This window comes from Vidua chalybeata, chromosome 4, assembly GCF_026979565.1.
Source record: "Vidua chalybeata isolate OUT-0048 chromosome 4, bVidCha1 merged haplotype, whole genome shotgun sequence".
In the NCBI taxonomy this organism is placed as follows: Eukaryota; Metazoa; Chordata; class Aves; order Passeriformes; family Viduidae; genus Vidua; species Vidua chalybeata.
The window spans coordinates 24,425,587-24,443,625 of record NC_071533.1 but is presented as its reverse complement, the minus strand read 5'-3'; the positions used below and the strand labels follow the sequence as shown (position 1 = coordinate 24,443,625).

At 40.6% G+C, this 18,039-nt stretch overlaps 2 long non-coding RNA genes across 12 annotated transcripts in view; one reads left to right on the top strand and one right to left on the bottom strand.

Annotated features, from left to right (window-relative positions):
* LOC128787342 (uncharacterized) overlaps positions 1 to 252 on the bottom strand; it is a 27,335-nt gene extending 27,083 nt beyond the window's left edge. For both annotated transcript variants that reach the window (XR_008430684.1, XR_008430685.1), the window contains exon 1: positions 190 to 252. This is a non-coding gene — a long non-coding RNA (uncharacterized LOC128787342). The remainder of the gene's footprint in view (positions 1 to 189) is intronic.
* Positions 1 to 18,039, top strand: part of LOC128787341 (uncharacterized) — a 19,122-nt gene extending 1,083 nt beyond the window's left edge. For 3 of the 10 annotated variants that reach the window (XR_008430678.1, XR_008430677.1, XR_008430680.1), the window contains exons 2-6: positions 123 to 342; positions 1,360 to 1,497; positions 1,580 to 1,672; positions 16,919 to 17,013; positions 17,726 to 18,039. This is a non-coding gene — a long non-coding RNA (uncharacterized LOC128787341). Of the gene's footprint in view, positions 1 to 122; positions 343 to 1,359; positions 1,498 to 1,559; positions 1,673 to 12,645; positions 12,796 to 16,918; positions 17,014 to 17,725 lie in introns of all 10 variants that reach the window. The other 7 variants (XR_008430683.1, XR_008430674.1, XR_008430681.1 and 4 more) reach the window with 4 other exon arrangements.

Genomic DNA, 18,039 nt, shown 5'->3' with positions numbered 1-18,039 from the left:
GCCTGAATTTAAATTACTGTTTCAAAATGCATTTGTTGATGTGATGCAATATGGTTTTTAAATGTATGTGTTGATGTTGATATGGCAAACATCTCTACCTTTTCTATCTTTCTGTCCATAAGCTGTGCATGTTTGTAGCCTTCCCTCACAGCAGACCAACCCAGGCACCCCAGCTGCAAATCCACCTACCTGAGTCAGATGAGAACTTCTAATTGCCCATATGCTGTGGCTGGCTGCAGAGTCACATTGGACCTGTTTGTGGATGAAAGAAGCTTTATTTAGTGAACTTAAAAATGTGCTCAATTTCAAACTGAATCACGGCAATGTCTAAAAGTTCTGATGGTAATCCTGTTTCATTTCCTAGTAAAAAATGTTCTACAAAACCAAGATGACTTATGATGGTAAATATAAACCAGAAAATGTACTCAGTAACCAAAAACCCAGTCCTCGTTGAGGATGATTTGGGCAAATAATTATTTTAGGATAAAGCTTGGGAAGAAATAAAAAGTACCTTTCTTTCAAAGAACAGATAGCAAATGAAAATTAATGCTGCCTACATAAGGCCATGTTGGTTCCCCTTTTGAAGATGAAACCTTTTTCCACTTATATGGGGGTGAGTTAGGGATAACTCCACTGAAATTAGTAGTCACAATAGTGCAGAAGCAAACTGAGGAAAAAATGAGGTTCTTGAAATGTCTACTTGATTGTTACTAATGGGTGGCAGTAGCTGGCAAATGTTACTCTTAGCTTCCCATTTTCACTTTCAAATTTGTCAGTAGTGTCCTTGTTAAAATTGTACAGTTCTGTAGCTGAGGCTTGGATTAAGTTAAAATTATTAGGATTAGAAATGGTGCAAAACCAGAACCTTAGATCTGATCCTCTTTGAATCTCTATGGAAAGGAGTTTGAATTTAAATCCCCAGATGTGAACCTGCTTGCATGTTTAATTCTGGGTCAGTAGGAGTCTAAATTCCTCATCTGGTTTTGTGTGGGTGTAATCCTGCAGGAGCATTTGATTGTGGGATTTTGTGGGGTTTATGAATGAAAGTGAGAGAAAAGAGATATTTCATGACTGGTGATGAGACTAGTTTCCTATTCAATGATATGAGGAAATAAAAGACAATTACTACACTAGTTTTTATAATTTGTTGGGAATACAAGACACGGGAGGAAAAGTGGAATAAGGTTTCTGTAAAGTCAGCACAATGGAACTTCACTTTTGGTTAGTTTCAGTCATATGATTAATAGTGAAATCATAAGTCAGAGTTTTGAGGGTTAACTGCTTTAGTTCTCACTGTTCAAATCTAAACAAAATACCAACATAAATTAATTTCAATTTTGTTACATTACCCAAATACAGAATTTGGCCTACTATGGCATGGTGCATTTAATTCAGCTGGAGAAGATGAAGAGTCCAGTCTCTTTAATTAGTTTACACTGGAGAAAGCATCTGGTCTGCTGACCTAGGAGTATTCTGGGCACAAAAGTATTACCTTGTGTAAGATACAGCTACTATGCTCAGCATGTCAGCTGGTCCTAAATTACTAAACCCTTATTCAGCTTTTCCTTTGTGCATGTAGAATTGCTTTTTCAAGAAGTGAAGTTGGAGATCGCTTAGTTGATACTGTCGATACTGCATTTGTGTGATTCTGCAAGAACATCTCTGTTGTGTGGTGAGTAAAATTATTGTGCATTCTCTTTTTCACAATTTTGGAAGTCTGCATTTTCTTCTTGATGGGATAAAGCACATCTAGAAGCATTCCTTTCCCTCACTGCATCTCCCATCACTGACTAAAAACACTGCCATTATCCTGGAGCAGGAAGAATATTGGGTTGGACCAGCCATTTCACTGCCTGTGTGTGTCTGTGAGATAAGGACACAGTATTCAGCCTTTGAAAAGATGTTCTTCCAAGTAGCTTCTGTCTGTGTCTCTGTGCCTTTCATTTATTAACCCTCACATGTGACACGTATGTCTAAAAGCCTATATGCTGTATTAGGGCTCAATCCCACACCACTGACGTCAGGGAGAGTTTTATCAATTACTTTAATGAGCATAGGATTAGGCCTTTGTGATTATACAAAGAACCAATTATTGGATTTTTCTATGAACCTACATTAAAACCTCCTTACAAATGTGACTTGCAGGGTGGGAATCAGAGAAAACATTGCTTTTCTGTTTCAGTTTAAGCTCTACTTCAGTACTAAGCATATTGTATCTAGGTTTGAAATGCAGTGCATTGGCAGAAACAGACACATTTTGCCCCCTACTCCATCTCCCAGTAATAAGCCACTGCATGGTTTAATCTCTTCCTAGGCATGTCTTGCCGAAGGATCCAGTATTTTCACAGTCTCTATATTAAAAAAAGACTTCTAGCATCATGTAGAGTGAGACACTCCTCCCAATATATTTTGTTTGATCTTTCCATAATTCCACTGTCAAACAAGAAAGCAAACAATTTTTAAAAAACAACCACCAAAAAAAAAAAAAAACCAAACCACAAACCAAACAAAAACCCAACCAACCAAAAAACAAAAAAATCCCATACCAAACCAAAATATGAACCAAATCTAAGCTAGAAAAAGACCTGAGCCTGTAATTTATTGGTCTTGGTTTCATTCACAGTCTTGCAAGTATGCCAGCTGTGCTGTAATGACCTGGCCTACATTTTGCCCAACACAATGCTGCAGATCTTTTTATTTTCCTTTTGTTCCTAATCATTATTTATTATTTGAAATTATTATCAATCACTTCTTGTACAACCCCGAAGAGAGCAAGCACATCCTCCAAGCCTCATGATCTTTTATATCTGAATCTCAAAGAGTACCTGACTTAATTTTAAGTTTCTGAAATCCATTAATCCACAGTGCAAGTGAATGTAATTTTCAAATAACTATGGTCTCTGCATCAGTAATTTAGGCTTAAAATCAGAAACACTGAAAGCAAACAGCTGCCTCTGAGGCACAACTTGTGATGGAGTTGGTGCACAGCTAATGTTTTATCTGTTACTCCACCATAAATTCACCCTGGCATTTCACTATGTTCTTGCACATCCACATAAAAAGATGGTTATAATGGTCATTACTTTTGTCTTGTCTTTGGAAGTGCTCTGCACAAGGTAGACAGAAGCTCCATCATGTTTTCTTGGAATAAAAGTTTATAGTATTATTATGCTGGAGTGATTGGAACTGAACCTTCCTGAGGCAGGCTATCTTTTATTTATTGGCATGATAAGAAAATACTATTTACAAGTTATAAAAATCACTAAAAGATGCAGTAACAGAATCTTACTGTTTCCTAGAGCATCCAATCTGTGCTTGATGGGGAACATATAGATCTTGTTTTAAGCTGAGGAAACATTAAATAAAAATGGCTTTGTATTTGGGGTTATTAGGATTCAGTGCAAAGCTCCAGAGTAATCTCATGAAACTAATGGTATGATCTAGGGGAGAGACCCTGGCTTAGGAATCAGGAAGCTTGTGTTTCATTCTTAGCTATCTATCTTGCTTGATAGTTCAGGCCTCTTCATCTCAGCTCTTAGTAATGCAATTTTTCACTTGTTGTTGGTCTTCACTATGTAAACTGTAAAATTCTTGTGACTGGCATTATTCTTTGTTGGGCGTTTTTAAGGCACTTAGTGCAGTGGAGCTCTGTGGAGTAGATCAGGCATTTTTAGATCTGTTCTACCACAAAAATAAAAGAGCCTCCTTTTTAACTGGACAAAAGGAACAACGTGATGATGTCAGAAAAATACAGGAAGGAAACTCATACTGAATTTGCGATACAAATCTTAAATAGAACAAAGTTTTCTTTATTAACCTAGGTGGTTCTAACGGAGGGATTAGACAGAAATTATTCATGAAGTAAATGAAGCCAATTTATCATAGCTCAGAATATCCATAAGTCTATTTGTGCTTTTCTCTAGCTGCTGAAATATGTTACTTAGGTTTACACCTGTTGTTCATCTATGGATTAATGAGAAATTAGCCCAAATGAAAAATAAGCCCAAATAATTTGGGGTTTTGGCTGCAAGAGATCAGACAGGATTCCTGATACCACCTCAGTTCTTTTCTCCAGCAAGCCCACCAGCCCCTCTGGTGTCAGTATGCTGTCCTTCACAGACAAAATCTGGTGCCCTGAAATACCTCAAGCTGCTATTGAAGAATTGCTTTTGTATTTTTTTTCCAAAAGTAGTTTCATGTAGCAAATAGTTTTGATCACATACAAAAATGAGGCAGAAATGTAGCTGAAGGTGATTGACTTGGGACTGTTACTATTCAAATGAAAGCATTCTTCATTGTTTTGAGACCTCTAGATTTGACAATTTCACAATATCTTAGCTGAAGAACTTGTTCCACTGACAAACAAGTAGAGTTACTTGTGTCCTCCTGTGATTTAGTGATGTCTTGTTCCTTCTCTTTATTTGTATTCATTTTTCCTTTGATTATCTCAGTTTATTTTTGTTTTGGTATTCTTGCAATTTCCTTCATAACATCAATTTGTGCCTTTATAAATTTTAGCATTAATCTCTGGTCTTAAGACATCAGTGTTTTTCAGAAGGAGGGCTAGATCTACTTGTACTTTTAGCTACTTTGTGCTATTCAGCTGATGCAAAGCATCAACAAAGCCATCTTAATCATTTAAGCCTGATTTATGATAATGAGAACTTGGCCTCTATGCTTCTTTTCTTGTTTCCCTTCTTTTTTAGTATTCTTGTTTTCTGTTTTTCTTGAGAAGATTCCCTTATTGTTCCATAAAATGTAGCCAAGTGATTAAGGAGTATTCATGAGTTTGAAATAATTTCTACAGTTAATCAATAATGTATTAAATTAATATTTCTCTTCATTACTCAAGCATCCCAATTACTACTGTATTCTTTTCTCTAAGATTCTCTTGTCATATTCCACAAATTCTTTTCTTACCTTCTTTCATAAAAATCTTCTTACTCTTTAAAACCACTAATGTAGAAGCAAAAACTATTCCAATAATCATAATCCCAGTAAGTCAATATAGATCCTCTATTTGCCAAATTAACAACTGATTTCTTACTCTCTGCAGTATAAAAATACTTATGGCAGAAATCTTTGCTTCCTATTTAAAAGCCAGTGCTAGCTAAATCCAGATCTTCAGAGCCCAAAGAGCTGACACAAAATCTTGGAAGTGCCTGAACTTGGTCTCAGATTTTGGTCAGTGAGAACCTGCTGGGGTGAGTGTTTGTGTGTGCGTTCTGTGGGCACTCAAGCCACGAGGCACTCTCAAAATCCCACTGGAGGCCAGGCAGTGCACCTCTGGTGGAGATGCCACCACCAGCAGTTGATGCCACCTCAGTGATGCCTTCAATCCCAGCCCACAGAGCATTTAACCAACACCTGGGATACCTCCATGCAGTGCTCTTCAGGGATCTCAACCACTGCAAGGACTATGTAAGAATACTGATGTGCAAAGCACGTTGGGATAAAAGAGAAGGGACAATCTTCTTCAAAAGGCTCTCAGACTTCGGAATAATTATACAGAAACACTGATGACAGTAAAAGCCTAATGGATTGAATACGTAAATGAGAGACAGCAATGTGAGCTCCTAGCTCTGCTCCACTGCGTATTTTTTATATTAGATTTTCAGCACAGCAAGGAAAACTAAATCTTCCCTCTTCAGCCAAGCACACGAACCTTTCATTATATTATTATATACTCTTATTCTACAGTTATACTCAGCCCATAACAGGTGGAATACCTTCAAAAGGCACGTTAAAAATGGTTCTTTTCTAAATCTGGAAAAACACACGATCTTATAGGAGAAGTATTCCTGTGCAAACCATAGGATTCAGCATACATCTAGTGAATCTAGCCTTAATTCTCTTAATTTTCAGTGGTACTTGGTTTTAAAGAACCACCAAGTTTAAAGAAGAAAGGGACCTAGCTCTAGACTATGCTGTGGGTATAAGAACATCAAGAAGGAATCACCTTCACAGATCATGAAGATTACTGGTGTAATGAACATTAGTGGTTCCTGAATTATTTCTTCAAGGATGTTTTCCTTAGTGGTCAAGGTTGGATTCAGTAAAAATTTATTTCTTGGTGACTTCTTGAAAATAGGAATCTTTTCCAAAGTGCACTGATAAACATTCTTCCTTGTATGGATAACAGATGCCATTATAGGGACAATGATTCCATTATACTTATTTTTCTGCAACACCATCAGCTCTGATACCTTTTTTCCAACACAGTTTATAAGCCTCTTTATTCCAAGCCAATGATCTATATCTGGAGCTATCTGAATGTTTCTTTTTATATTGTTTCTTTCTCATCATGACTCAAAAAAATCACCATTACCATTTCTTTCATTATCCACCTATGCTGTGCAGCTTGCACACAAGATTTTGATGTACAGTGCAACCTTTTCTCATTTTTTTCTCTTTGTCCTTTCTGCACAGATTGCATCCATCAATATTAACATTTCAGGTCTCTGATTTATCTCATTACAGTTCTACATTACCAGCTAAGCCATAATTTCCTTCCTGTAATGTCACTTCAAGCTCATTTCCCATACACTCTGCATGTGTATATAGACAATTATGGGGTTTATTGCTTCCTTCCTACTGGCCTTGGATTTTCTCCTTTGTCTTCATTTTCCATCATTCAATATTTATAGAAAGAGCTCTGCACTAAGTTGTAACATCCCAGTCTAAATTCACAGCTCCCTGAAATAGCATGGCAGCACTAGTGTCCTGTGTTTCCTTGTTCTCAGGTGGATGTTTTTTAAATATTAATTGAACTGCCCACCCTTTCCACAAATATCAGGATGTGGCCATACTTCCAGTCCCACTGGAGTCCTGTATGTGAGTGAAAACTATGGCCCACCAGTTTAAGGCTCACTCGTTTTGCAAAGCAGGAACAAGGGGGTTTGCACTGACTTTGCACTGACAGTTTGTGAGCAGAAATTCCTCATAAACAGTGACTTCCCAGTGGTTTGAAAGGAACCAGGTTGCAAGAAGGACACCTTTCCTGCTGACCCAGGACAGCAAACCTTTCACAAACCTATTTTCACAAACCACATGCCCGACTGAGGCTTCCTGTGAGAAGATCATTCTCAGAACCTTATGACTAGAAGGGCTAATGTGGCCCAACACCAGCTGGAGGCAGTGCCTAAGGGAATGAACAGCTCTCTCATGCCTGGAGGCCTGGCATGGATAGACACACACAAAAGAGGCCAGGTTATACTGGAGGACTCCATTTCTATCCTCCAGCCATGCAGCTGGAGTAACACACGTGTCCAGACTGCCCTGACAAGGATGGCCTTTTAAACCTTGTCTTTATACTTTGTCTTTATAAAACTTGGGGCCTTCACATTGTCCCCATCTTCAGCTGAACCACCCCCCGCAAACTGCATTGCCGTAGCTCCACTCAATGAAAATAGAGGCTGAAAACTCTTGCAGACCCTCTCTTCTCCAAAAAGTGGAGGTGTTTGTATGTATTTCTTTGTCCGCTGGAGGGCAACATTGGCTTAAAAAAAAAAAAAAAGAAAAAAGTTTCTCCTGGTTACACGGTGAATGAGGTGACACAGACACACACAGAGAAAACACATAAGAAATTCCCAGGATGCTGCTTCACGGGCAGAAAAAATAAAATGCCTACTGCAATGCTAAGGAAGTATCTCAGATTGCAACAGAAATCAGTAACTATGGAATGGAGATGACAGGTGAAAAAAAGTTTGTAGAAACTTTTGTTCCCTCTCTAGAAATTCATTCACAGAGGGATTTAAATGTGCTTTATTAATCTGAAGCAGGGCATTAGCTCTGTTGTCCTCAATCAGACTAGACCTTATATAGCCAGCATTTTAGATATATAGTATTAAAACTTTGCTGAAGGCTAAGGACTCAGAAATGGTTCCATCCCTGAGACAAGCCATTAAAATCAAAGGGAAACTGTAGATGGGCTGCTACTATTCCTGGGAGAACCAAGAGGGAAAGGAGGGATATATGGCAGGCCCTGAAGAAGTAGACTCTTAGGATAGCAACCTTAAAAATGGAAAAGAGAGACTGTAGAAAATCCAGTGACAAGAAGAGCTAAGCAAGAGTTTCTTGCTAAGACGAAATTTGCACATGTGAGTAGAGCCAGTAGCGGTCAGGAGTCCTCCTTGGATTGATGCAACAACTAGCACAGAAAGGAATTTCTTCTGCTTTTGTCTGTCACTTTTTTCTTATCTCTTATCCCTGCTGAGGGAGACGGCTTCTCTCATTTATTACCTCTGCTGCCACAGTAGGATTGTTATCCCTCTCCCTCCTGACGGTGATGTAATGATGTCCCCAGAGAGCCGTGCCTGCAGGCAGCAGTGCGAGCCTGCTGAGCCTCTGCCGGTCGGGCTGTGCGCTCTGGGGTTGCAAACTGTGCTGCTGCCCATTCAGTACCTATATTTCAGATATTCCTGCAGGGGCCCAAAGGGGAAACAACAGGCTGCATGCCCACTTAGCAGCTGCATGCTGGTAAATGAATTGGTGTTAGAAGTACCTGAAGACTTTTGCTAACAATAGCATGGCTTGTCAGAGGTTTATAATATGGTTTTATAATTGGATTTGAAAAAATAGTCTAGATTCACACTGTGCTCTGTGGGGAGCATCCCTTTGTGCTAGTCTTGGGCTGCTGAAGAGGAGTGGGATGTGTGTGCACACTGGTTCAGGTGGCATTGGTTAGATAAGCAGCAGTTGTGCCTCATCTGCAGCCTCATTGATCCTGCTGCAGGGCTGCAGTGACTGTGATGAGCACTGCTCAGGAGCCCAGAGACAAGGTGAGTATGTCAAGTCTCACATATGCTGTGTGAAAAGTCATACTTGGCCTCTGCCTCCCTGTGCCTCATCTCACACTGGTTCTCTCGCCTGCTACAACCTGCAAGGCTCAGAGCTGATTAGAGCCTTCCCAGAGGTGCTCAGAGGTGCTGTGCTTCCTCTGCGAGGGCTGTGCATGCAGGGGCCTGCTGCTGCTTCCCTGCTACACGGGCCCATGCATGCCCTGTCTGCAGCGCTGCATTGCCACATGCCTCAAACACCTCCCTGCATAGCCCCTGGCACTCAGAAATGGCAATATTTGGGGAAGGGTAAAACTATAAACATTTCTGAGTGTGATGCTGGCTTAGCTGCTAAGCTAACATTCCCATTTACTTTGTCTAAAGAGCCCCTAATATCAGAAGTGCCCAAACCTTTTGAATCTGTAAAAGCCGCTCCCTTTCCTTAAGAATATCTAGCCATGTATCCTTCCACAAACAGCTCAGAAATTCTGTATTGGCAAGTGTTTTGCACAGTCAAAGCATGCCTTGTCCCATATAGAAACCAGAAAAGGCCCCCAAAATAATACAAATATATTTATCAAAAATCTGACTATATCCTTTATTGACTCTTTACTCCATCAGTACTCCCTTGCATTCTTTATCTTTCATTTTGCAGACTGGAAAATATAGAAATATATACCTTAAAGCTAAAAGCTCATGGTTTTCCCACTGATGAGGAAAGATCAATACACAGATCTAACAACTACCCTGCTGTTTTGGCTGTTCTGGAAAAATAAAGTGAGCAAATTGCTCTGCCAAGAGAGGTGTCAGGACTCAAGTCTGTGGGAACTCCAACATCCAGGAGTAGCATATTTGATAGGAAAATGTAGCAAAGAAACTGGTTTTGGGACAAACAGATTTGGCACTTGAAAGGCTGAGTTCCCATTTGCTTGCCTGTTAGCAATTCACAACCTGTATAGGATTCTGAATGCTAAGTACGTGCTTATCATCTCAGGACTGCCAGCAAGATATTCAGTCAATAAACACATCTGAATACAGACTGTCAGGCCAGATCTTCCCAGGACAGAAATCTCGTTGGAGGTTGCTGCTTGCTACAGGTGTCCATAGCCTTGTGCTCTGCAGAAATGTCATCAAAAGGGACATCCTCAAAGGCAGGTTTGGCTTCTCCCACTGCCACTGGGGACTGAAGGTGCAAAGGGTGCTGCCACAGAAGTGTGACTGCTGTTGCACTTCATTAAAAGCCCAGAGTTTGAGCAGCCAATAATACTGTTTTCAAAGGAACCCTGAGAAAAATAACATTTGCTCTGATGCTTTTTTTAAAAGGAGGGAGTAGCAAGCAACCCAAGTCATTCCCCATGCCCTGCTTATAAGCAGTGTGGGAATGGCACAACATATACAGCTGATTTATGCTATCTGCTATCAAACTGTTGTGGCTAATATTGAGCACTTCCAGAGTATAATTTATGGGTCACTTATGGTCGGGCTCTTTAATAGCCTATCCATAATGTTTGATCACGTCATCAATGCTTAGAGAGACTAATGCGCAGAGATTTTGTTTCTGGAGCCAATACATTGGGCTCTTCAGATTTGCATGCATAATAATTCTCTGGGCTAATAGCTGCCAACATATATTTATTCCAATAATACTGTCTGTTTACTGTTCTGCAGTTCCACAGCAATACAAAGATTGATTGACCTGTTCAACTACTGTGGTGATTTCCTCAAAAATCAGAAGCCTGAAAACAAATGTTATCATAAACAGGACCAGGATCTTTAGTTAATAGCAGACTACTGTGAAATAGCACCTTAATTTATTATACTTCTCAATTTCTTCTTACTAATACTCTTTTGCTTATGGCTGAAGTAAAATCATACCATCGGGAGTCTGAAATCTGCTCTTTTGCTCCCCTCAAAGGCCAGTGTACATCACATAGTGCAAGTGCCCAAGAAGAGTTCCCAAAGCTAACTGAAAATAAGACCCAGGGCTGTCAGGGCCAGGATTCATCTGGGAAGGAGGGAGCAGCTAGTGAGATGCTCCCTCCACATTCCTCTTCCTCCCCACCTCCATAATCACTCTTCTTTCCAGCATAACCTTTTTGTTATCTGCCTTGGATGTAGCAAAGCTTTGTAGTTTCAGCCAACTCTTTCAAGGGGGCTCAGGGGGACAGAAACCAGTGAAGCCAAAAGGAGGGCAGCACCTATGGCAACCAAAGAGACAGCTGCCGCAGCCTTTCATGTCACAGTTTTACAGACTCCAGAGGGGAAACATCTCATAAAAGATAACCATGCATGTATATGTCCAGAAGGTTTGGGGCTGTTTGTGCTCCAGGCAAGATATTCTCATCTTCTTTAGCAACAGATGAAAACAGAAAGAATTTACAGAAGCTGTAATAAACAGAAAGTCATCTCATACTTTGCTCTGGTGCCAAAATGAGTGACAAGGCCAGTAAGGGATAAAGACACACACCCCTGTTCCAGAAGGAAGTCAGTTTCAATTAACACTGGTTCTTATTTCAGGTCTGCACAGATGCCTCATGAAATTATATGCAATTCCTTTAAAAAATAGAACTTATGCTGCATGTGATCAAAGAAGCAATTTAAAAATGCTATGTGTACTCTGGGAGGAATTCCTTACTTTCCATTTGAAACTTACTTCTTGTTGGAACTCTTCCCCATACGGGCCACCAATTGCTGGCATCGGTGCTTGGCACCAATCAGCAGTGGATGGGAACTGACTGTCACTGTTGGTTTATTATCTTACTGTAAGACTTTCATACCTTCTCTCTGTGAGCTCTCACAGGCAGCTCTCACAGCACTGACTCCTTTTCTCTTTCTTCCACACAGCTGGCTGATTCCTACCTGTCCCTATCACAACTGCCTGACCCTCTCTGTCCCTAGCAGACATACTAACCCTTACTGTCCCTAACATGAACACCTGACCCTTTCTGTCCCTAACAGCACATACTAACCCTTACTGTCCCTAACATGAACACCTGACCCTTTCTGTCCCTAACAGCACATACTAACCCTTACTGTCCCTAACATGAACACCTGACCCTTTCTGTCCCTAACAGCACATACTAACCCTTACTGTCCCTAACATGAACACCTGACCCTTTCTGTCCCTAACAGCACATGCTAACCCTTACTGTCCCTAACACGAACACCTGACCCTTGCTCCTTGCAGCAGCAGAGCCAACTGACTTCAACTCTCCTCTCAACCAGCTAACCCACTCTTCTATAGCACCCATCCTTACTGGACCATCCTTATTGGATGCAGCTGTGCCCTATTAAGGGCAGGGTTGTTCCTACTCTTTGGTAATTAGTACAGCTGCAACTCCTCAGGGGTGAGATTGCCTTCAGCACTATCTCTATCCTCTCACAATCCATCCTCCCACAACTTCTGTCCAGTTCAGATATGGTGGATGCATGTCACTTACAGAACAAAACCTTTTTCATTTTTAGTTTTCACTGGAAAAATGAGAAGATTTTTAAAAAGGACACAGAGCTATTTTTTTGTATTAATTTCACACAGAACAAATCTGTTTGCCATAATGCCTACTTCTTTTTCACATCATTTATTACACAGTGGGACAACAATGACTGAAGTGTCCCCTGCCTCAGGCAGAAATTGACAAGGCATATATCTGCTGAAGCCAAGCAAAGAATAATCCTCAAAAGTCCTCACTAGTAGAAACACTAATTCTATGTGCAATATAATCAATTTCTGTATTTGAAACTAGACTCAGACATTTTGTCAACTACCACACTGGAGGTCTCTTTAGCTGTTTTGTCTATAAGCCTCAGTTTCTGAGTGTACCTTTGTCTGGATGGTGCATTTAAACTTTTTTTTTTTCCTTTTAATCAGTTGTTAGGTATTCAAGGCAAGAGTTATTAAGAGGATAAACTGATTGTATCTTTCCTAACATCCTGTGGCTGTCACCAGTGACCACAATGCTGAACCAGAGGGCTTTGAGTCAATTCTGCACAACAGACCACTGTGTGCCTGACAACCATAGTAGGTGTACCTAAGTGGGGATATGATATAGATTGAAATATTTTTACATTTCCAAGTGCACTGTCTTTTACAGATAACTTAACATTGGCATTTCATCCCCAAGGTTACGTGCAGGCAGAGGGAAAGCTTTGTGGACAGCAAGGTACTGGCAAGGATGCACTGTGTGCCCTCCAAGGCTTTCCCATTTGCTTGCCTTGGAGTTCCTTTTGTGTGACCCTTTCCTTTATGACTGAAATGAAACGAATTTATTTGTGAGAGTCAAAAAACATAGGAGAAGGAACCTGGTTTTTGAAGAAGCATATACATTTCAAACATACATTTCTCCATCAGCATCAGAGGAAAAATTAAACATAAAAGCTGACTTCTTTTTCTGAAGCTTCATTTTGCTGTGAAAGCCTATTTAAAAAGTAAGTGCTAGGCTACATTCATGGAGCAGGGAGGAGAGATTGAACATACTGTTTTCTGCTCCTTCTAACAGGTTTTGGTTTTTTTTTTTTTGGTGATATAGTGAGTAGGGTGATGGGTTTCAGAAGGTTTCTAGCTGCTTCTGCACTTCCTTCTGTCTGAGCCTAGTGTCCTTCTTGGAGGCACCCCAAGTGTTCCCCAAGTGGTCTTTCAGGCCCCATGCTCTCACTGCCACCCTGGCTCATTTGTGAAAAACACAACCCTTCCCAGCCACCATGGGGATGTCCCTGAACCTCCATCCTGCTCAGCGTGCCATCTCTCCCATGGCCTGAGGGGCAGGATAACAAACCTGATGTATTTTGAAGCACGGTTATTAGGACCTCTGATCTTTACAACACACCTTTTAAAATGCACCAGAAGATCTAAACTCTACAGGACAAAATCAGGGGGTTTCCTTGATGTTTGCTTTCCCAGGCAAACACAGCCTGTTGAATCTCCCTCTCAACAGTGGCTTTAGTGGAGCAATGACTGTGATGGATTATTACAGAGTAATGGGATTGTACTGCCCCTGCAGAGAGCTCCATCGCACCTTCACTGCTGATTTGGAACAAGTGAAACAAGATTTTCCTGGGCTGTAGCTCACTCAGCACGAAATCACCCACCAAGTTCAACAAGCAACAGCCAGCAAGACTTTCTGCACCCTCATCAAAGCTCTTCCTGGTTCTTCATTGTCCAACAGATTCTCCATGCAGAATACAGCTAGTATTTTTTGGAACTAATTTTATGAATTTAAGTACACTTACAAAATACATTCACATACAAAACAAAACCCACCACACTGACCTATGCCAACTTATGATGCCTACTTTGTACAAAGAAAACCCCAAAAAGTAGATGCTTTCCTCTTTGTCTCATTATTTATCTATGCAAGTATTTAGTTAGAATAAAAATGTTTTGTTAGAATAAACATAACAAAAATGAATTAAATAGAGTTTTGGGAAATACACTGGTATTTATCACTACTAAGAGTTTTCTGGATGCTGTGTAGGGAGTTTGTATGAAATTACCATTATCCTCCCCTCCCGAGACTAAAATTTTGAGTAACTTATTTTTTGGATCCAAGAGGAATAAAGGACACTCAGGCAGAAGTAGTCATGAAGCAGACTAATTCTATTCCCTCCATGAGTAATACACTCAACTTCAAAATGATTGCTAATATTTTGTATTTCAGAGATTTGTATTTCCCTCCCAAATGAAATCATTACTAGATTTAAGAACAACACAAATATATTTTCTTAAATGTTCAGCTATCATTGTAGCAACTTTTAAAAAAAATGGTACTTAGTCATCAGCTGAATTCAGTTAGCAGTATTAATTGGAAGTGTCACTGATTTTTCTCACTTACACAGTCAAATGACAGGAGTGAAAAAACACCTAGGAGGCCTTGCAAGACTGAAGGTGCCATTTCAGATCAGAAATGATGGAAACACAACATTGGGGTTTGAATTTCACTTGGCAAATGTTTGATGTACACTACAGTCTTGCTCAAAGCGAGACATCTAAGAGAAATAATGGTAATAACTAAAGCAAAATATCTTCTGCAAATGCTTGTGCCGAAGTTTTGCCCCGACTCTCAGAGATGGTCTACCAAGGGTACAGGGTGAGCCAGTCTTGGTTTGATGGTTCCAGTTCTCTGTGGGAATCAACTACAGGATGCATAGCAGAACACAAAAAGAGTTTCCTGAAGTGGGGAGGGCTGTGTGATGCCAAACACACCCTCCTGTTCTGTCAGTGTGAGAGATCCCCTTCTCCACACCAGGCTGGCTCCCCACTGCTCCCACTGGTCGCTGCTCGGGAATCAAGGCAGCACACCCTCGGCTAATGACAGCCGTAAGTCTCCACTGAGTGCAGAGATGCTGGGAAAAAGGGCAGCAATGAATAAATGCCTGAAGTCCAAGGGAACACAAACACTGCGCTTTCCTCACAATAACTGCCCTGGCTGTTCCTGATGGGCGCCAGGCTGCCAGTTCTGCAGAGCAGCCTGGCCAGAGCCCTGCCTCAGGGCAGTGGCCACACAGCCCTGACCCAGGCCATTTCCTAAACCCTCCGTCTTTCCCCTGCTGCTCTGGTGCCATGTGAGTGGGCTCAGGGTAAGCACAGGCAGCAACGCCTCTGTCTTCTGCCCGAAGAGGTGGGGAGAAGGCCCTGCTTGATGGGGACAGCCAGTGCCAGTGTTCCCCTGCCTACAGGGCTGGGGTTTTTAAAATCAGAGACAGTGAAGGCAAAGCAGGGGTCTAAACAAAAGTGTTTGCTCTCTGTCTGGAGTTCCAGAAATAATTTAGGGCAATAAACATGGCCACAGAAGTTGCAGTTTCTGAATATAATTTTTTTAAAATATTCATGGCTCTATTCACAATGTATTCATGCACCCACAGATCTTGAGTGGTACCAAAACAGGATTTTACTTTGCTTGTCATGTTGATGCAGACATGCAAGCAGATAAAAAGCAAAATGAAACTAAGCTGTCAGTAGATGACCAGCTCTGTTTATCTTTGTCTGTTACTCAGAATTATAGGGAAATATCTTGCATTTAGAATGTTTTCACTACTTTTAGTTAGCAGAAAACAAAGGTGGGAGACTTTAACTGCTTTGAAAGGCAAAAAGCAAGTCTTTAAGCACTGTGCTATACTTGCCAGGAATCTGTGTTGCCTGCTTTGAAATTATATACTCCTCCACTGTTTTCTTAATTTTAATCATAATGTTAAGAAACATTTTTCCCAGATCTTATTAAATACATATCAGTAAGTCCCTGCACATATTTGACAAGCATATTGGAAGATTAGATTTACAGGACTTCACTCTCACTGCACTTATATCTCTCTTACTCCACTCCTAACACTGGGTGCACAGTGTATTCCTCAGGCATTTATTTCCTTAGGGCTCAGGCAGTACACACAGGACAATAATTCCTTCAGCAAGTGCTGGGGTAAGGGTAGATGTCCTGTGCCCAGCTGCACTGGGCTGCAAAGTCCTTGTACTAGAGGAATTGCAGTCACTTAATTTAGCTTGAGCTATTCAAGCGAGCGTATACTGAATCCCTGCACTATGGTGGCCCATGCTCTGACCCAGCAGCTTTGTCTCTGCTGAGCTGCAGGAACAGATCCCATCCCATAGAATCAATGGTTAAAGTCCCAGCAGAGGATTTTCAGGAAAAGCCATCCCTACCCTGTTTATTTATACCACAACTACTTCCACTGACCACCTGTAGCCAGGTGAGTGAGAGCAGAACCCAACTCTTTAACAGCATTTGTTACCATCAGCAAAGCAAGTAAACAAGAAGTGTTTTCTTGTAAACAAGAGTTGCCAAATCACTCTTCCTATCTTAATGTCACCCTAGATTAATTAAATTATAACTACCCCTCTTCTACTGAAATTCCTAAAGACAAAAAGTACTCAATTTGTTCCTGCTCTGTTGACTGTGAAGGAAGGAAAAACTTCAAGAGAGTTAAATACCAGATATGGAGCAGTGACCCATTGTTATGATCGATGAGATCTGTGACGGGTTTATAAATACGTTTAAAATAACACATGCATTATAGAAACGGAATGTACAAAATAAGTCAACTTGTATGTTCGACTGTCTTTACTCTTTGAAAATAGTGCTACTGGGGTTTTTTTTGAGTGTTTTTCTTCATTTGGTTCTGTTTTACAAATTTAGTTCTTGAAAGTTTGAAAACTGTGGGAAACCTATGAAAGGCCACACTGAACTACCCAGGAGGCTGGAGGACAAAAAAGAAAGGAAAAGCTTCCAAGGTATATAATCAAAATATATTGTGTAAAGCATTTTGTTAATACCAACAAATAACAGACAATAGAAATAGACTAAAACTTCAGTACTTCAGTTAGGAGATCATAATGCACATGCTCAGCAGTATCCAAATGGTCTTCCAGAAAGAAACTGCAAATTACCAGCAGTGATATTTTAATGTCCAACTGGACAATCAGGGGCAACAAATCCCTTTTTAAGATACTTTTTATACACTGTGAAGCAACTAATTCAGTGACAGGTTCAATTAATCAGAAGTCTTTGCAAATCAACTCACATTATATTTCAGTGTTCATGCTATTTGTTCAATCATGTCACAAAACAATTAGGACAAGTAGAACAGAAGTCCAGGCTTAGCCTCCTTTACTACACCTTATGCATTTTTAATTTTCCTTGGCAAGGAAAAAATAAAACTGAATTGGTGGGCTTAAAAATATCAGAAAGAAGCATATGGCTATAAAGTGACCAGAAATACATTTAAACTGGGAGATCATATAATTTCTAAGTACAAGAACTGTGAAGTTATGGAGCAGTGTTCCCAGACAAGTAGAGAGGGTAAAGAGCCAAAGTGTCTTAAGGGGATGGTTAGCTGGCTTGTGAAGAAGATGATGTGTCAGGCTTGCCTGTTAGGGACAGGGACAGGACTTGATAATTCAGGAGATTCCTACAGTGAGTGATTATTGTCTTTCTGTCTGCCAGCCAGCTGTTCAGTCTGCTATCTCCACATGACAACTACTGCCAGAAACAGCCAGCTTCCTTTCATGAGCAGAGGGGTGGGAAACATGGCAAGAGAAAGGACTTCAGATGCTGGCCAGGTCCAGAAGAGCCCTGCTGAGCTTTGCCACGAGAAACAATGTAAGGCTTGTCACAGAGTGAAGTGCCCAACACCAGGGAAGAAATGGAAAACGTTCCCTGCTTAATTTGGCCACATAACACTCCAATACACGCCAAAAGGGTTGGAAAGCACTCAGTGTCACAGCTCTTATTCAAATAAATGGACTTTTCTTTCTGTA